Here is a 17342-nt window from a genome sequence, read left to right on the forward strand (position 1 = left end):
ATAATAACTATATGGTCAAAAAATACTGGTAAAAAATGTGAAAGTGTCAAACACGGCAATTTTCGTAGTGATATGTTGAAAATAATATTAAGCAGGAATGACGATTTGCATACGAATGACTGGGTTACAAGCGTGATCCCAGACTGACCCAGCCATTGTAATTTTCTTAGTTCGTCTCCAGTCTATGCGTGTTTTCTGCCATTATTTCGAAAATACATCCCTAAATTTACATTACAGTATCTTAAAAGCTTATCCCAGAATGTTTTCCCCCAAAGACAAACCAGTATTGTCTGGCTTGTCTAGTGATGAATATTACAGATGTTTCCTGTGTACATGTGGTTGCCGCATAATGATAAGGCCCTCTGCGAATATACTGGACATTTTACTATTTCAAGCCTCTCACAACATTCAAAGCAAAATCATTCCTACCCTGAGAAAAAAGAAGGGGATGCTACAAATATGTATTTATGTATGAGAACAACCTGACATGTGTAGGACTAAACCACTGAAGTATGTTTACCCAACACAGCGGGAGAAAAAGAGAGGACTTTCGCGGTAAACCGGCCTTGGTTCGGGATTGTTCTAATGAGGAGCGCAGGGTCGAGTTTCAGGGCTGCAGGCGTTCCGAGTTTGACTGAACGCACCACAATTGTTCCTCGTCAGAGTTGAAATAGATGGATGGGGTGAGTATGTGGATGGCATCTATTTAACCATTCAGTCAGGGGTCAGTTTGAGCGTGCTCTCCTGTTACAGCTTGGTTGAAAACAAGGATCGGGAGGTGGGGACGGGGGGCATTCAGATTATGACAGGAAGAAAACATGAGGAGCTTCCGTGAGCTCCGGCAAAGGAATTTTTAAATCAAACAGATGTCTTAAAGGGTCTGTCTGGAACGCTTGTCGAGATTTCTGTTCTTGTGCGTTGTTGATTTCTTGCCAAAAGGTTCAGCGGGATACCAAAGACGACGGGTGCATAGAGGTTTCTGTATTGATTTTTTTTTTTTTTGCTAAATTACAAAATGTTTCTGGGTTTGAAAGGTCATTGTTCAGACAATAGGTTTGTAATGAGTGTTTATGTTTGAAGTATTTACAAAGAAAAAAAAAAAAAAAAGCCAAACCGTAACAAAATGCAGAGGAACCTTTAGGTTGTAATACAATTGGTGGTTCTGGGAAGCTGATTGAACTCCATTTCATCTGTAGAAACTTTCTCCATATTTTTCCCTTGTTTAAAGTAACATTTTAACATTCCCAGCTGCCGCAGTAGTGTAAAGACAATTGAGTTATACGTACAGTATATTACAACTAGAACTCCAACCAGGGGCGTCACTAGGTTTTAAGAACAGGGGGGCTTAGCCACCAGGAGTTACACAGGATGTAACTGAACGTAGCGTTTAAGCAGAAAACTTCACAAACAGCTAACAAAGACTGATATACTGTATATATGGCGGAAAACACTCAGGTGACTTGATGTTCCACTTTGAGAACCCCCCAAAAAATGTTTCTAAACCCCTAAACCCTAACTCGAGCATGAGAGAGCATAATTAAAGACACCATGATTTTAACGAGATATTATCGCTTACTTACTTTATTTCGATCCAAAAACTCTGTGTAGCATGTCTCACAGAATGTCAACACAGGTGTGAATGACCACAGCTGTAGTTTTGGGGGATTTTATGGGTGAAACACGGTAATATAACAAGGTTTGCAATGCAGAAATCGCAGACATCAAGGAGTGGTCGAGATTTTCTTTTTCCAATATTTACCCTTTTATACGTTCCCCCCCCCCCCAATTTTTCTTCGATTATTTATCATCTAAAATATCGGGGGAAAAGCAAAAGTAACAAAAAAAAAATACAACTGAGCGATAGTTACAAGGTAGACATCTGTGACCTATTTACAGACACTATTTTTTTCACTGTGACATAATTTGTTTAAACGTTTAAAATATGCAAGTGAATAAAATATATACAGTATATATATATATATATATATATATATTTTAAAGACTAAATATCAGACATCAATTAATGATTCTAAGCTAAAAATGATATACATTTTGAATAATAAATATAATTACTTTGTTTTTATGGCTGGTTTGAAGCAAAAGCGGTTGCACGACGTCTGTAAGCGGGGGTTTCCAGGGTAAAACGGACAAATTAAAAATAGTTCGGGGGCTTAATGCACCATGAATCTGATATGGCAGCATATAGACATATTGTTCTATCAAACACAACAGTTCTTTTGGCTAAAAATACAGCAGTTTATTTTAAAGAGGGGTGCAAGAGCAGAAACTGCTTTTTCAGACCTGTCTGTGTTTTCTGCCATATATATTTATATATTTATATAGTGGGGAGAACAAGTATTTGATACACTGCCAAAGAGTTTTCCCATTGGCAGTGTATCAAGTACTTATATTTATATATATATATATTTATATATATTAGGGTTGTTCCGATCATGTTTTTTTGCTCCCGATCGTTTTAGTTTGAGTATCTGCCGATCCCGATATTTCCCGATCCGATTGCTTTTTTTTGCTCCCGATTCAATTCCAATAATTCCCAATAATTTTTCCCGATCATATACATTTTGGCAATGCATTAAGAAAAAAATGAATAAAACTCGGACGAATATATACATTCAACATACAGTACATAAGTACTGTATTTGTTTATTATGACAATAAATCAAGATGGCATTTACATTATTAACATTCTTTCTGTGAGAGGGATCCACGGATAGAAAGACTTATAATTCTTAGAGGATAAATGTGACTGTATATTGTGACTAAATATTGTCATCTAGTGTATTTGTTGAGCTTTCAGTAAATGATACGGTAGCTATCTGTTCTGCCCAAATGCATGATGGGAAGTGCACCCATGACTGTGCGTAGTGGTACCAATTTATATATCTTTTCTGCGTTGGGAAATAACATAGGGTGTTAAGAAAAAGATCAACTACTACCTATCTTCCCCACATTTCTTCCCAAAATGTTTCTAATCGTAGGGAGAGGGATTGTAAGGCTTTAGACAATTAAATTGAGGCTCCAAAGGCTGCCAAAATTCACTCTACTCATTTTATGCTGCCTTTTAGCTCTATATATAGGTAAAACGGCGCCATTATAGATTGAACGCGACAATGCGTGAGTAGGCTGTGCAGCGCATGCATTAATTGCGTTAAATATTTTAACGTGATAAATAAAAAATAAAAAAATTACCGCCGTTAACGGGATAAATTTGATAACCCTAGCTTAAGCCTAAATTAAAGACTCTGGATGAGTGTAACATATTATGTCTGTAACATTAAATACAATTAGAAAACGATTTATTTAAAAAATATATATAAATAAAAAAAAAAAGGCATGTTCGATATTTTTTTGCCGATTCCGATACTTTGAAAATTACGTGATCGGACCCGATCGATCGGGACATCTCTAATATATATAGTAATTGTTTGTTCCCATATATTTGTAAATCGCACAGATTACGTTTTGGTCACATATGTCACAAAAATGGCTGTAATTTCAAACCCTGAAAAATACTAATAATTACTTGAATTTAAGTAATATCTGGGTCATGCTAATTTGCCTAACACGCACACACACACACATGCATACAAACATACATACAAACATTATACAAACATACATACAGTACAGGCCAAAAGTTTCGAAATATCTCATTCAGTGCATTACAAATGAAGGTCTCAAACCCATTGATAAAGCAATAAATTCCACTCATTAACCCTGAAAAGGCATACCTGTGAAGGATTGTACCTTATTGAAGCTCATCAAGAGAATGACAAAAGTGTGCAAAAATGTAATCAGAGCAAAGGGTGGCCACTTTGAAGATTCAAGAATATGATAAGTTTTTAGTTATTTTACCGTTTTTTGCTAGGTACATAATTCCACACGTTCATTCATAGTTTTATTGCATTCAGTGAGAATTTACAATGTAAATAGTGATGAAAATAAAAAATGAGAAGGTGTGTCCAAACTTTCTGACAACTTCATAGTGAATATTTCAGCTTTTTTTTTTTTTTTGATAGACCTAACAACGCCACTGACTCCAACCTAAACAAAATGACAGTTGCGTATTTTATGGAAGACATACAGTACTGTATAGTACAGCACTACAACAAATGACTGCCATTTCATCATTTCAATTGGTAACATTGATATAAGACATTTTGTAAGTTATGACCAATTCAACTCCTCGTCAAGTTCCTACTGAATTCTTAATTGTCTCACGTGAGTAAAAGGAAGTGAACTGGTGTATATTTAAACAAATGTTAAATTGTGTACTCAGGTACCACGCTGACATTTGACAGACACGGAATCGGCGGCAAAAATGCGAGTGCAGCGGAAGGACCGTGGGCGGTCTAGAGTAGAGTTTGCTTTTTTTCTTATTGACTTATTGCTACTCCAAGCATATTGTACCGAACACCCAGAACAGGTGTCACGAGATGCTCTGACAAATAGCTGGACAGCAATTGGACTTCGCAAGTGTTGTGCAACTTTAATTCCAACTGAAACTGACATTGACTGTTCTGTCACGTAAACTCAATCAGAAGAGCTGAAAAACTTTCTGATCAATTTATTAGGGAGGAGTGATACTACATGTGTCCTTTTTTATGTCGTGGTAGGCTTTTGTATTGAAATATAAATGGGCTTCTGAGTGGGTGAGGTCGATCTGGACACTTTCCGCTCCTTCTCATCAATCATCACGACGCAAAACCATTCAGTATGTAGTGTGCGCAGAATAGTTGCATAGTTTCAATAGAGAGGAAGGGCTGCCTTGGAACAGAAGGACTTTGCTTGAGTTTGGCAAGTTTATTTAAACGGAGTGGCCTGTTGGGGCCTGTAAAGGACTGATCTTTTTGTTGGATGTTATGCGGTTGGATTTTTTTTCGAGGCGTTTTCCTTTTCACTTTGTTTTTTCGTATATTACGCTTGATGGACCTCGAAGCTGTCAATCGGGCAATACTTTGTTTGTATAGGACGGGAGTTCAGTTTTTTCCGTTTCCATGCTCGTAACGCAAAACACTTGTATATAGAATAGTTTTTCTCCAGTTGATAGGATAGAAAATACTTTAAGGCATTCTATCTTTCCTCAAAGCAATGTTTTTTAATATATTCTTTTAAGTTGGTGTGAGTATCACTGTGGGTGTGCGGGCTCCTTCTAGCTGCAGCACTAAATTAAACTAACGGGTTGTATTTATTTTAGGGCTGTCAATATTATCACATTAACAGGCAGTAATTAATTTTTTAACCTAATCACGTTAAAATATTTGACGCATTTAACGCACATGCCCCACTCAAACAGATTAAAATGACAGCAAAGTGTCATGTCCAATTGTTACTTGTGTTTTTTGGTGTTTTGTCGCCCTCTGCTGGCGCTTGGGTGCGACTGATTTTATGAGCACCATGAGCATTGTGTAATTATTGACATCAACAATGGCGAGCTACTAGTTTATTTTTTGATTGAAAATTTTACAAATTTTATTAAAACGAAAACATTGAGGGGTTTTGATATAAAAATTTCTATAACTTGTGCTAACATTTATCTTTTAAGAACTACAAGTCTTTCTATCCACGGATTGCTTTAACAGAATGTTAATAATGTTAATGCCATCTTGTTGATTTATTGTTATAATAAACAAATACAGTACTTATGTACAGTATGTTCAATGTATATATATCTGTCTTGTGTCTTATCTTTCCATTCCAACAATATTATACAGAAAAATATGGCATATTTTATAGATGGTTTGAATTGCAATTAATTACGATTAATTAATTTTTAAGCTGTGATTAACTCAATTAAAAATTTTAATCGTTTGACAGCCCTAATTTATTTAGATACATTTTGTTTTTATTTCTATTATTCCATGGGATTTATTTTGAATCATCAAGTACAGTTTTTATTTGATGATTTTAGGTAGGGATGTCCGGATCGCATATTTTCACCTCATTTTAAGAATCTGCCGATACCGAGTCCTGATCCGATACAGAAAAAAAAAGTTTTTGTGTTGTTTTTATTTGAACAAGAGTTCCAAACATGTTATAGTACTGTACTTTTTACCAAGTTTAAGTACCAAGTTTAATGATAATAACACATTTGTTCCCTTTATCGTAGAGCTACCGAGGATTCAATGGCCTGATCAAAGTTACAAACCTGTCAATCATTGTTAACCAAGAAAAACAGTTTGGTCGCACTGCTTAGCAGGAGGGAGAGTGAGAGGCTGTACATGCATGAAGCAGAAAAACAAATATAATTTAAATTAAAAATCTGATCTTTTTCACCTGATTCCGATCCTCTGAAAAATGGTGCGATCGGCCCAATTTCAGATAACGTGATTGTATCGGGACATCCCTATTTTTAAGAATATCCAGGTACCTTAGACGTATTTGAGTACATCTCTGAGTATTGAGATAACTTTTAGTCAGTATTTATAGTGGATTAAGGAGTATTTAGTGAATGGTGTGAGAGTTAAAAAAATTTACATGACTTTGAAAGAGCAAGTAGGTTTGATAGTATTTGGGTAACTTTTAGGGAATGCTTCATTAGTTGTAATGACGCATATGACTGAACTGTAGCAAAATATGTGGGGGTTGCAGACGTAATTTTTTGCGAGTCTCATCGAAATGCAGAGTATTTAGGACACGTAAACGAAGCATTTAAATCACATTGTACATGAACACTTGGTCAAACAGTAATGACGTCATTAAGTATTGTAGAATTTTAACCACTGATATGCTGTTTACTATTTTTTTTTTTAATTATTTATTGTGTTGCTCTGTCCAGCAGTAAAACACACAAAAACACTCACACACAAAAGGCTTTTGACTCAGCAAAATTCTGTAAATTTGCCGTTTTTCTCAAAATATAAAAATTGTGTGCCTGTGAATACTGTATTATTGTCCTTACAAAGTGTTTATCTTGAATTTTTGAGTACTAGTCAAAGCAAAAAATAACTTATTAAAAGGCCAAATCACAACTAATATCTCACAACTCGTTACTCCGACTACTTCACAATTCAAAAAATACCTTTTACAAATGCATGTTTTGACACTGATATATGAATATATTTAGTAACGTATTAATTCCTGTGGTTGTCAGTGGAGTAGAACTGCAGAGCACCTGTGTTTTATGATTTAACTATTTTATGCACCGGTACAAAAAAAAAAAAAATGAAGAGAACTGTTAGCGTGATGAAGTACAAACCAGTAGAACTAAAACCTACGATTACATCACCCTAATATGAATTTGCAGGGATGAATTCCAATCCATTTAAATTACACCGACAGAAACCTGTTTCTCTTTTTTTTTTTGCATGGGAACTGAAAACCCAATATTGAAATAACCTCCTGTGAATGATCAAGTTTTAGTGCCACTGATGTCTAATGTAGGGTGACCAAATGTCCTCTTTTGCCCGGACATGTCCACTATTCAAATCCTGTCCGGCGGGTTTTTATAAACTCATGAAAATGTCCGGTTTTCATTATTTTTCACGAGACTAATTAGCGTGTGTTGAAATTGACTGACGCTTTGCACAGAATACTACGGAAATGTGCTGCCTGTGACGTGTTCCCAGAGAGCCTGCCCAGTTGTTAAGACTTTTATTACGATCAATACCGATATAATCAAATGCTGATGCACCCAAAAGAGTAATTAAGTCGAAAATACCTTTATTCTACTTTGGATACAAATTTGCGCATGCGTGCGCAGTCACAGACTTGCTTTATCATGGCGTTAACTGTCAATTCTCATTCACAAACAAACCTTCGTCCCGACAGGAGCTCAAAGGCTATCGGGATGTACACTTGATAAACTTACTTTTTGGCAACTGTTGACTTCTTTCAGAGCTTTGTACTGGTGTGATCTGTGAAATCTCGTTCGGTGCCCAACCGTTGCACTGCTGATGATTGTAAACTTTTATAGCAATGTTTGATTTTGCCTCGGCTACCGATGCTCGCTAATAAGGTAGCTGTCAGTGAGCTAAGCCGCACTAGGCATTATGGGAAATATAGTTTTGAAATGCCGCATTTGGAAACATGCTGGTTGAAGTGTTGGTCAGTTTATTTCGGTTATTGTTTACGTGCAATCTATAATATTGAATGAGAATAACAATTGAGTGGGAATAACAATTTGTCAGCGGCAATTGTCGTGATAATAGTAATTTATAAAAATGTTTAGTTGGCACATAGCCTAGTGTGTGTGTTTATTGACTGGACTATAATTTCCATGGGTCTGCATTATATTATTAGCTTATTATTATTATTGATCATGATCTAATTCCAGTTTTGTTTTGTTTTTGAGAATTTGAATTTTGTCTTTGGTTATACACTATATGGCTATTTATTTATTTATTTTTAAATAAAACTGAATTTTTCTATCCAGATGGAGGATGCACACTTTAAATACAGTGATCTCTCGCTACTTCGCGCTTCAAACTTCGTGCCCTCAGTTCATCGTGGATTTTTTTTTTCAGTTAAAAAATAAATATATAGGGATGACTTTTCTTAGTCAGGCAGTGCACTGGAGTTGCTTTTTTAAGTTAACAATGATTAACAGATTTTAAGTGTTGATCTTGCCTGAGATGCTTTGAAGCCGAAACTTCAAAGCGCCGCATGCGTCAATCACCGTTTAACTTGTTAAACAGTTGCTGTGGTAACTCATTGTGTGTAAGCTAGCAACTTGAGCGATTTTGAATGGACTCACTCAATGAAGCATTTCATAAAGACAAGAATTTTTCTACTTTATTCTTGTTTAAAAATTACTCAGTGGGATAGTAACATGTTTAGACTGATCATAATTACTGATCATAATTATTACATTTGAAGTATTTGAAGTTCCGCTTTGAGACCTCCAATTTGGCCAAGTTTCAAAATTGTCTTTAATGCATGTGTGATACATCATTGGAAAGCTTAAAATGTCAATTTTCTAGGGGAAGAAAAATTTTGAACACGAGGGCATTTTAAAAAATACATATATTTTTTTTAAACAGCAAAAACAAACTAGAGGTGAGAGGATAAGAGAGCATAATTAAAGACACCATGATTTTAACCAGATATTTTCAAAAAACTCCATGTAGCATGTCACACCGAGTGTCAAGACACAGCTGTGAATGGCCACAGCCGGACTTTTGGGGGATTGTACGGGAGAAACACGGTAATATAACGAGGGTCGCAATGCAGAAATTGCAGACATCAAGGAATGGTAGAGATTTTCTCTTTCAAATATTTACCCTTTTTAACTTTTTTTTTTTCTTCAATTTTTCTTTGGTTGGATCAATTATTTATCATCTAAAATATTGGGAAAAAATGTGACAGTAACAATAAAAATACAATTAAGCAGTAGTTATGAGGTAGCTATCTGTGACCTTTTTACAGACACTATTTTTTTCATTGCATCGTAATTTGTTTAAAAGTTTAAAATATGCAAATGAATAATTTTTTTAAAGTCATTTTTAAAAAACTAAATATTAGACATCAATTAATGATTCTAAGCCAAAAATTATCAACGTTTCGAATAATAAATATAGTTACATACCTTCGTTTATTGGTTGGGTTGAAACAAAAGCGGTTGCGCGGTGTCTGTAAACGGGGGTTTCCAGGGTAAAACGGACAAATTAAAAATAGTTTGGGGGCTTAATGCGCCATGAAACTACTATGGCAGCATATAGACATATTGTTCTATCAAACACAACAGTTGTTTTGGCTTAAAATACAGCAGTTTATTTTTAAGAGTGGTGAAAGAGAAGAAACTGCTTTTTTTAGCCTTGCCTGTGTTTTCAGCCATATACATAAGTTCTTGTTTTTTTTTTTTAAATTATACTTTAGGGGACAAAATGGGGGACAAATGTGGGGGGAAAAAACATGTTATACATGTAATGTTTAAAAGTTTAAAATATGCGAGTGAATAATTTTTTAAAGTCGCTTTTTTAAACTAAATATTAGACATCAATTAATGATTCTAAGCTAAAAATGATCGACATTTTGAATAATAAATATAGTTATATACCTTCGTTTAATGGCTGGTTTGAAACAAAAACGGTTGCGCGGTGTCTGTAAATAGGGGGCCCCAGGGTAAAACGGACAAATTAAAAATAGTTTGGGGGCTTAATGCGCCATGAAACTACTATGGGAGCATATAGACATATTGTTCTATCAAACACAACAGTTCTTTTGGCTTAAAATACAGCAGTTTATTTTTAAGAGTGGTACAAGAGAAGAAACAGCTTTTTCAGCCTTGTCTGTGTTTTCCGCCATATACATAAGTTCTTGTTTTTAAAAAAAATTTTTTTTTTTTTTTTTTATTATACTTTGGGGGGGGGGGGTGGTGGAAAAAAACGTGTTATATATGTATCTCTTTCCAATGCTAAATCTGAATAAATACATCGAACACACAAAAATAAAAAATAAAAAAATGGAGGGGGGGTACTTCGCGGTTTTTCATTAATCGCGGCGGGATCTGGTCTCCATTAACCGCGAAAAACGAGGGATCACTGTATATTAAAGTGATAAAGGCATCTTTGAGTGAACTTCGAGAAAATTCAAGTATCTCGAGGCCGGGTGTCCTCTGTTTTTAAAATCTAAATATGGTCACCCTAGTCTAATGCATTTTGACTGGGATTCGCCCCCTCTCATTCAAAATGGATCGGACGCCTATCGCTGTCAAAGGCAGAAATGATGAAATCGTGCATAATCCTGTGTTCCGGACGTGGCCACGCAGGGGTTAACGCGACGATGACCCGCGGGGGCAGCCAGTGGGGGCTGCGGGGGAGAAAAAAGGGTGGGGGTGCGGGTCTAAAGGGGGGGGGGGGGGGGTGACTGTTTTGAAAATGGCAGGAGGAAGACTGCAACAACCGCCTCGTTTCTTGCAATTATTTCCTCACTCATCGTTCGTTTTACGCTTCCACTTATCCGGTGCATAAAACTGACCACGAGAGGAAATTGTTTGCGTGTTTTTATTTATTTATTTACTTATTTATTTTACTGGTGCGTCTGTTTGCAATCATTACGGCTCGCTTTCTCCCTCTCGAACCCGTGAGGTAAAGTCACATTGACGCACAAACTTGTCGGGACCGCTTGGAAGTGATCAAAGGCTGCAAGTGGGTTGAAAATGCCGTGGACTTTAACGCCCGTGCTAAATGTTTATAGTTCTCCTCCAATTGGACCAGCGTGTGCGTGTCTGTGTCCAAAATGCTTGTAAAAGCTCTGCGATGCATCTGTTTTATTCTGTTCAGCGGTGGTTGCACTATGACCTCCGAGGGGAAGTTAGATGTAATATTGGGTAAACTTATAATAAAAAATAGAAATGGCATATAAGGTGAATTTTGTGCGACGGAAATCCATCATTGTGCACGTTGTTTTTTTTTTTTTAATTGAAGAGTAGTTTTAGGCCACGTCCAGATCCGGAAAACTTTAATCACATTTGCAAACAAAACAATACTTGGATGAGGTGTGTGCGTAATTTTCGCAGGCAGGAGTGGAAGTGGGTGTAACTTGAACGATGGTTTTGCCCCCTCCCATGATTTAAAAAAAAAAAAATCAAGAAAGCTGTGAGAAAGAAGGTAGAGAAGCAGGATTCTGTCTTGCCATTGAGCTTCTTTGACATAAATTTGCGTCCACGAGATCCAGCGCTTGTCTTGAGGGAAAATCCCACTGCGTAAATTCAAATGGAACTATTCCAAGTTTGAGATATGACGCGCGTGGGGCAACTTTAAACTTCTGGAAATAGGTATGCTTTATTCATAAATATATTTTTTCCAAAATAATGACATTCAAGTCGATTTACTTTTACATTATATGCATTTTTAACCACTCGTATGCTTCCAATAACTAAACAGTTTGTGTGTGTGTGTGTGTGTGCATTTGAGCGTTTCTTTTCAATGGTTGCCAATTAAGTCAATGCAAATGGACGGATGGATGTTTTATGGCTCTTACGTGACAAATTTGTCTTGGAAATCGAGTAAATGTTGGAAGGTTTGTCAATTTGGGGCCTCTCGAGGGCAATGTGGTGTCACGGAGTAGTGCGTACACGCCGACTCAAGCATGTCAAATGTGCTCTCCCTTTTGAGTTTGCATCATATAGGCTCGGCTCAATATTGTGTTACATCAAGCTGTTTGTCTCACGTACACAAACACGCGCGCACACACACACGTTGTTATCGTATAACCATCAAGATGCATGCATGCATGCGTTGAACTCCTTCCCTCAGCCTAATTTTGACCTTTAAAACCAGCAAGTCAGCATCACTGCGTGTTTGTTTTTAAACTCGAATGATTGTTCCCTGCAAAAGTGCAAACGTACAAACATTTGGAGAGCTGCTTTAATTACTACCACACACATTTTTGTAGATTAATTTATTAAATTGAATAAAGAATTAGAAGAAAACATGATGGTGCAAATTCATCATTTTGAACTATTTTAAAGGGGTAAGATCAGTGTGTTTTTAGGTGTGTGTGTACTGTAATTATTATTATTATTATTTTTTTAAACTAAGGCAGTCTAACTGATGCCAAGTTATCAACATAATTGCAGTAATACTTGGAATAATCATGCATTATTCTGAGCTGAATTACTTAATATGGAGCAAAGTAAATTCCAAATCCTATACAAATTTTAATCCCACTTGTGCTCCATACTACATTCTTGAAGCTATATCAAAAGTTTCCAAAGTTCACCAAAAGCTTATTCAGGATTATTACGATTTTATGTACAGTCAACATAAGGATTGAGCAATTTCCTTTATAGCACTAATACTTTTGGTAAGTATAGTTGTATTTAAACTGTACAGTATGTAGATTACGTTCGCGTTTGAGCTTTCCGGTCATTTTGTTTTCAGATATATATATATATTTGAGTAAAATACAGTATTTATTGGAGTGTTGATATTCAAACTGTGCATAATGATAAAAGTAGCTTTAACTTGGTGCATTTGTCAAGTATGGTTCAGTTGTATTTAACTTTTAAATAATTGTTGCATGTAATAGTGTCAAACTGCTTTCAAACTTGTGTATACGTACAAAATTTACTTTGTATTTTTAAGTACTTTTTAAAAACTGCAGTGCAGTGTGAATGTTAAAATTGTAGTGTTAAAGTACAACACTTTTAATGCCAGCAATATGAAGCAATTATCAGAGAATCCCAAAATTGGAAAAGTATGGTCCTAATGAAACCTTTTTTTCAAATTTGTAAAAAGAAAGGTAGAAATGAATATGTGTAATAAATGCTCAGATATCTATAACCCTTGCTAAATCCTGTTTGTTTTTCTCATGGAACCTGCAGATGCATGTGTTGACTTGCATCCATCATTTTTTTTTCAAAAAGAAATGTCAAAATTCCGAATTAGTCTCAAAATCATGAAATTTTAGGTGTATCAAATGTGATACATTTGGCAATATAGGGTTAAGTATGCAGTTCAGTTGTGTTTAGCTTTTCTACTGAAAGTTATGTTTTAAATACTGCAATGCTTATTTAAGGGACTACATTTTGTATGTATTGTATACAAAGAACAGTGTCCTGCCTTACCTACATTAAGACAGTGTTAATATTTAAACTTTGCATTGTTATATTGGTTTACATACAATTATACTTTTTGGGAATAAAACATATGCCTTCTTCTTCATGATCATGTATCCCTAATACACTACAGTATTTTATGTTAGTCATGATGGTACTTGAAGAGTATTTTACTGTAGGAGGGGGTCTACTGGAACTAAAACATTTTGAGAACCACGTCTCTACAGCGAAAGTTTCCTCAAATGAATTTCTAATGTGCCCGCTAAAGCAGAGAGCTGGGCTTATGCAAAGAGCTTTTGTTGAAATAATTTAAAGAATCTTCCAACGATGAGTGCTGTGTTGCACAGGGTCATGTGACCTTCTGACCCATCACGGCCTATAGCGCCACTGTGCTAAATCCAACCTAAACATTCCTGGACATTTTAGAGTTTAGCAAAACATGTTTGTAATCTTCCGTTAAGACGCTTGAGTGATTTTTATTTTCCTTGCATTTCACCCGGTGAGAAAATATTAGTGAAATTTCAAGAGCAGTCCAAGTTAGTTTGTCACTTTATGCAAACTAGAAATACTCCTAGTTCCAAATGTAGTGAGAAACACTTTTTAGAGCGAATATTAAACATAAGTTTACCGTGTAAACACACGCATGACGACACGCTATGGTCATAAATCGTAACGATAATTACAGCCTCTACCTGCATGTTTTGATGGCCCATAAATAGATGCTGGTGTCGTCTCCTCGCAGGCCTGGAGCTGATTACAGTCGGATATATATCTGTGTGACAGGTACTAATTTGGCGCCCAGCTATTCCCCACGTTCTACCACCATCTATCTCTTCTTCGTCATCTGCACCCAAAAGACAGACGTATGCATTTAGTTGCTGTAAGATTCCTTCCATTTCATTTGTCTGTCATATATTCCAGGAAAGGTCATGTGTTTGGGTCTCATTTACAGATAGTACAAAAATGATGCCGTCCAGTTGTGTTTTTCCACATCATGTCTTTTGTCTCACGGGATGGTCGCCTTCAAGGGAGCCCACTCCCGAATGAATGTGTTTGGTAATTCTATCAGAAATAGAGGTCGGCTGTTTTTGCTTGAGTGGCACCCGTGGAGACCCCCTCCACCTCGTTTGGACCTCGGCGTGTTTCCCATTGGCTGTGAATTAGTACTTTTTAAAGGGGTCTTATTTAGACATTTCAAAAAGTTGGGTCATTTAGTATTAAGGTGGCTGGCCTCACACCTAATTTAAGTTAATTTAGCCATTTGCTGGTTATGTGCAGGAAATATTTTATTCGACTACTTCCAGGAACTCGGTATGAGTTGAATGGTTCAACAGAGCCTGTGTGTGCTTTAATGCATGAGTGCTGAATGCCATTTTGGAATTAAAGACATTCAATGCCATTGACGGTGATTGACGTCCAAGCCATTTGAATGATCGCTGCTAGTCCTCCCAGTTCAAAAGGATTGTACGTCTAACACAGTCAATGGGACAGAATGACTTTAAATTGCGGTAAGTTGCAGTTGGCTTTAGTCAATTTCATGATGATACGATTTCGATTCTTGAGACAACAATGCAGTATCCGCCACGATTTGATTAATTTCAAGCGCCTTCATTGGATTTAATACGATATGATGCACATATTTTCACAAATTTTGTTCCTAAACAGTTCAGACATTTGAATGAAATCAATTCTAATAAAACTGTTTAAAGGATGACGATATTATTGTTTTACATTTCATTCGAATTGATTGGATCGTTGCTTCACCAATTGATGTATCGTTACACTCCAACTTACTAGTAGTCCAAATCTACTTCGAATATTTTGGTTGCAGCTCTACGTAAGATGTGCTGTTTGAGTTCAAGTCATTTTGGGGAAGTGAGAGCGCACCATCTCCGAATTCAAATGTGCTTTATGGAGTAGCCGTTCTCGGCATGCTCGACTGAGCTGCAGCCCGGGACTTGCAGGGGAAGGAGCCTTGCAGCGGGCCAGTGCAAGGAGGAGAAGAGCAAGGCCCCTATAGAATAGAAAGCCGCGAGGGGAAGGTGGAAAGTGTCAGTCAGGGACGCTTCACTGCTTGAGGACAATCCTAGCGCAGGACCGCTCTGTTTCAAGAGCAATCAGTCAATCCGCATTAATTATCCCTGCGACCCCCCCACGATCTCCCACCCCCACCCTCGGCACGCGGGCTCAGAGAGGCACTGACACACACACACACACTTGCACAACCCCCATGTTTTAAGTGGAGAAAGAACCTACAATAGCAATATAAAAGACACGTTCACACCATAAATTGAAAGTGTATGCTTTTATTAAATGCTTGAAATGATGGTGAGGACGGATGAAAAAATACAAATTAGAATTTACAAATAAATTTGCTTTTTTTTCCCCCCTGCGACCTGTAAGTGCTGAGGTTAAGTGTTAACGTTGTGGATAACATTGTGACCAATTCTTCGGTTAAGTCATAAAATGTTGACATGTAAACTTTGTATGACTGCAACAATTTAAGCAAAATAATTTGCAATCAGTTTATCTTTTTCTTTGAATAAAGATTTTTTTAAGGGATGAAGTCAAATGTTTTGCATGTGATGTGTACTGTGTACTCTGCAGTACTCATTTGTACAGCTCATTTGTAAAACTTTTCGTAGATTATTTTTTGGTCAAATAGTCATTATACAAGTCATGACATGTTATGTGAACAAATATGTCAGAATATCACTATTCTTTCGATATCTGTATACAATATGCATTACACTAACTTTCAAACTACATTGTAATTCACCAGTATTTTAACCAGCATTATTGCAATTAACTTTTCTGTGACGTTAATGTCTGAAAAATATGTATAATACTGATTAAAATACGTTTAGGGAAAATTCAATTTACACTATGTTTATTTACTTTAAGTGTTGCACAGCACATGTAGGGCACTTTATTATTTGGCATGCAGTTAAATGCTGTATATAAACATTATGTTGGATGAAGTCAACTTTATCTTCATGTAGTGTTCTGCTCATTTCTTGATTGCACACATGAAAGTGTATAGCCATGGAGCTTGCAGTTTGGTGTGCACGTTATATTTAACATATGTCATATGGTTTTGAAATTCAGTGTTAATTTTTTTTAAACAAGTCATAAGTGTAAATAAATATGTAATATCATTATTGTTTAAAATACCCTGTTTATTTAGTAAGCAGTAATAATATATATACATTTTGTACACAAACAAAACTTTATTTTCTGTATGCTGCTGTAATCCTGGCAATTTTGACTCTTATACATATTATACATAAGAGGAATTTTTTTAACCTTCTGTAATATATCAAATTAGTTTAGAAAATCATGTTAAATACTCCTTTTGGGGGGAATTAAATTTTGACCAAACATGCTTTATACATTAAAATGTAAACAAATATGAACATTCTGATTATTTGTGTAGGAAAATATACAATTAATATTTTTGTTTAGCAATTTTTAGGCAGGCAGTTTATTATTTGTGCAATATATAAACAATTTGCGGGCTGACGTAAACTTTTCCATTTGTTGCTGGGATCAACTCGAGCTGCACAAAATAGTGGTTTAAATTGTATACATACACTGATTTATAAATATACAGTAAAAATGCAAACATGTCGAAGTGCAACGCTTTAGAATCCTCACTTAAATCGGCAAACAGGGCAACGATTATCTAAAAACAAACTTAATAAATCAACGTTTTCCCCCTCTATTTAGACTTTAAATAACTTACGCCTATATGTATTTAATTCTCTTATAAAGTCTCCTCCTCTACGAGTAAGGCGGTGCATATACTCACTCATCTTGC

Source organism: Corythoichthys intestinalis, chromosome 21, assembly GCF_030265065.1.
Source record: "Corythoichthys intestinalis isolate RoL2023-P3 chromosome 21, ASM3026506v1, whole genome shotgun sequence".
In the NCBI taxonomy this organism is placed as follows: Eukaryota; Metazoa; Chordata; class Actinopteri; order Syngnathiformes; family Syngnathidae; genus Corythoichthys; species Corythoichthys intestinalis.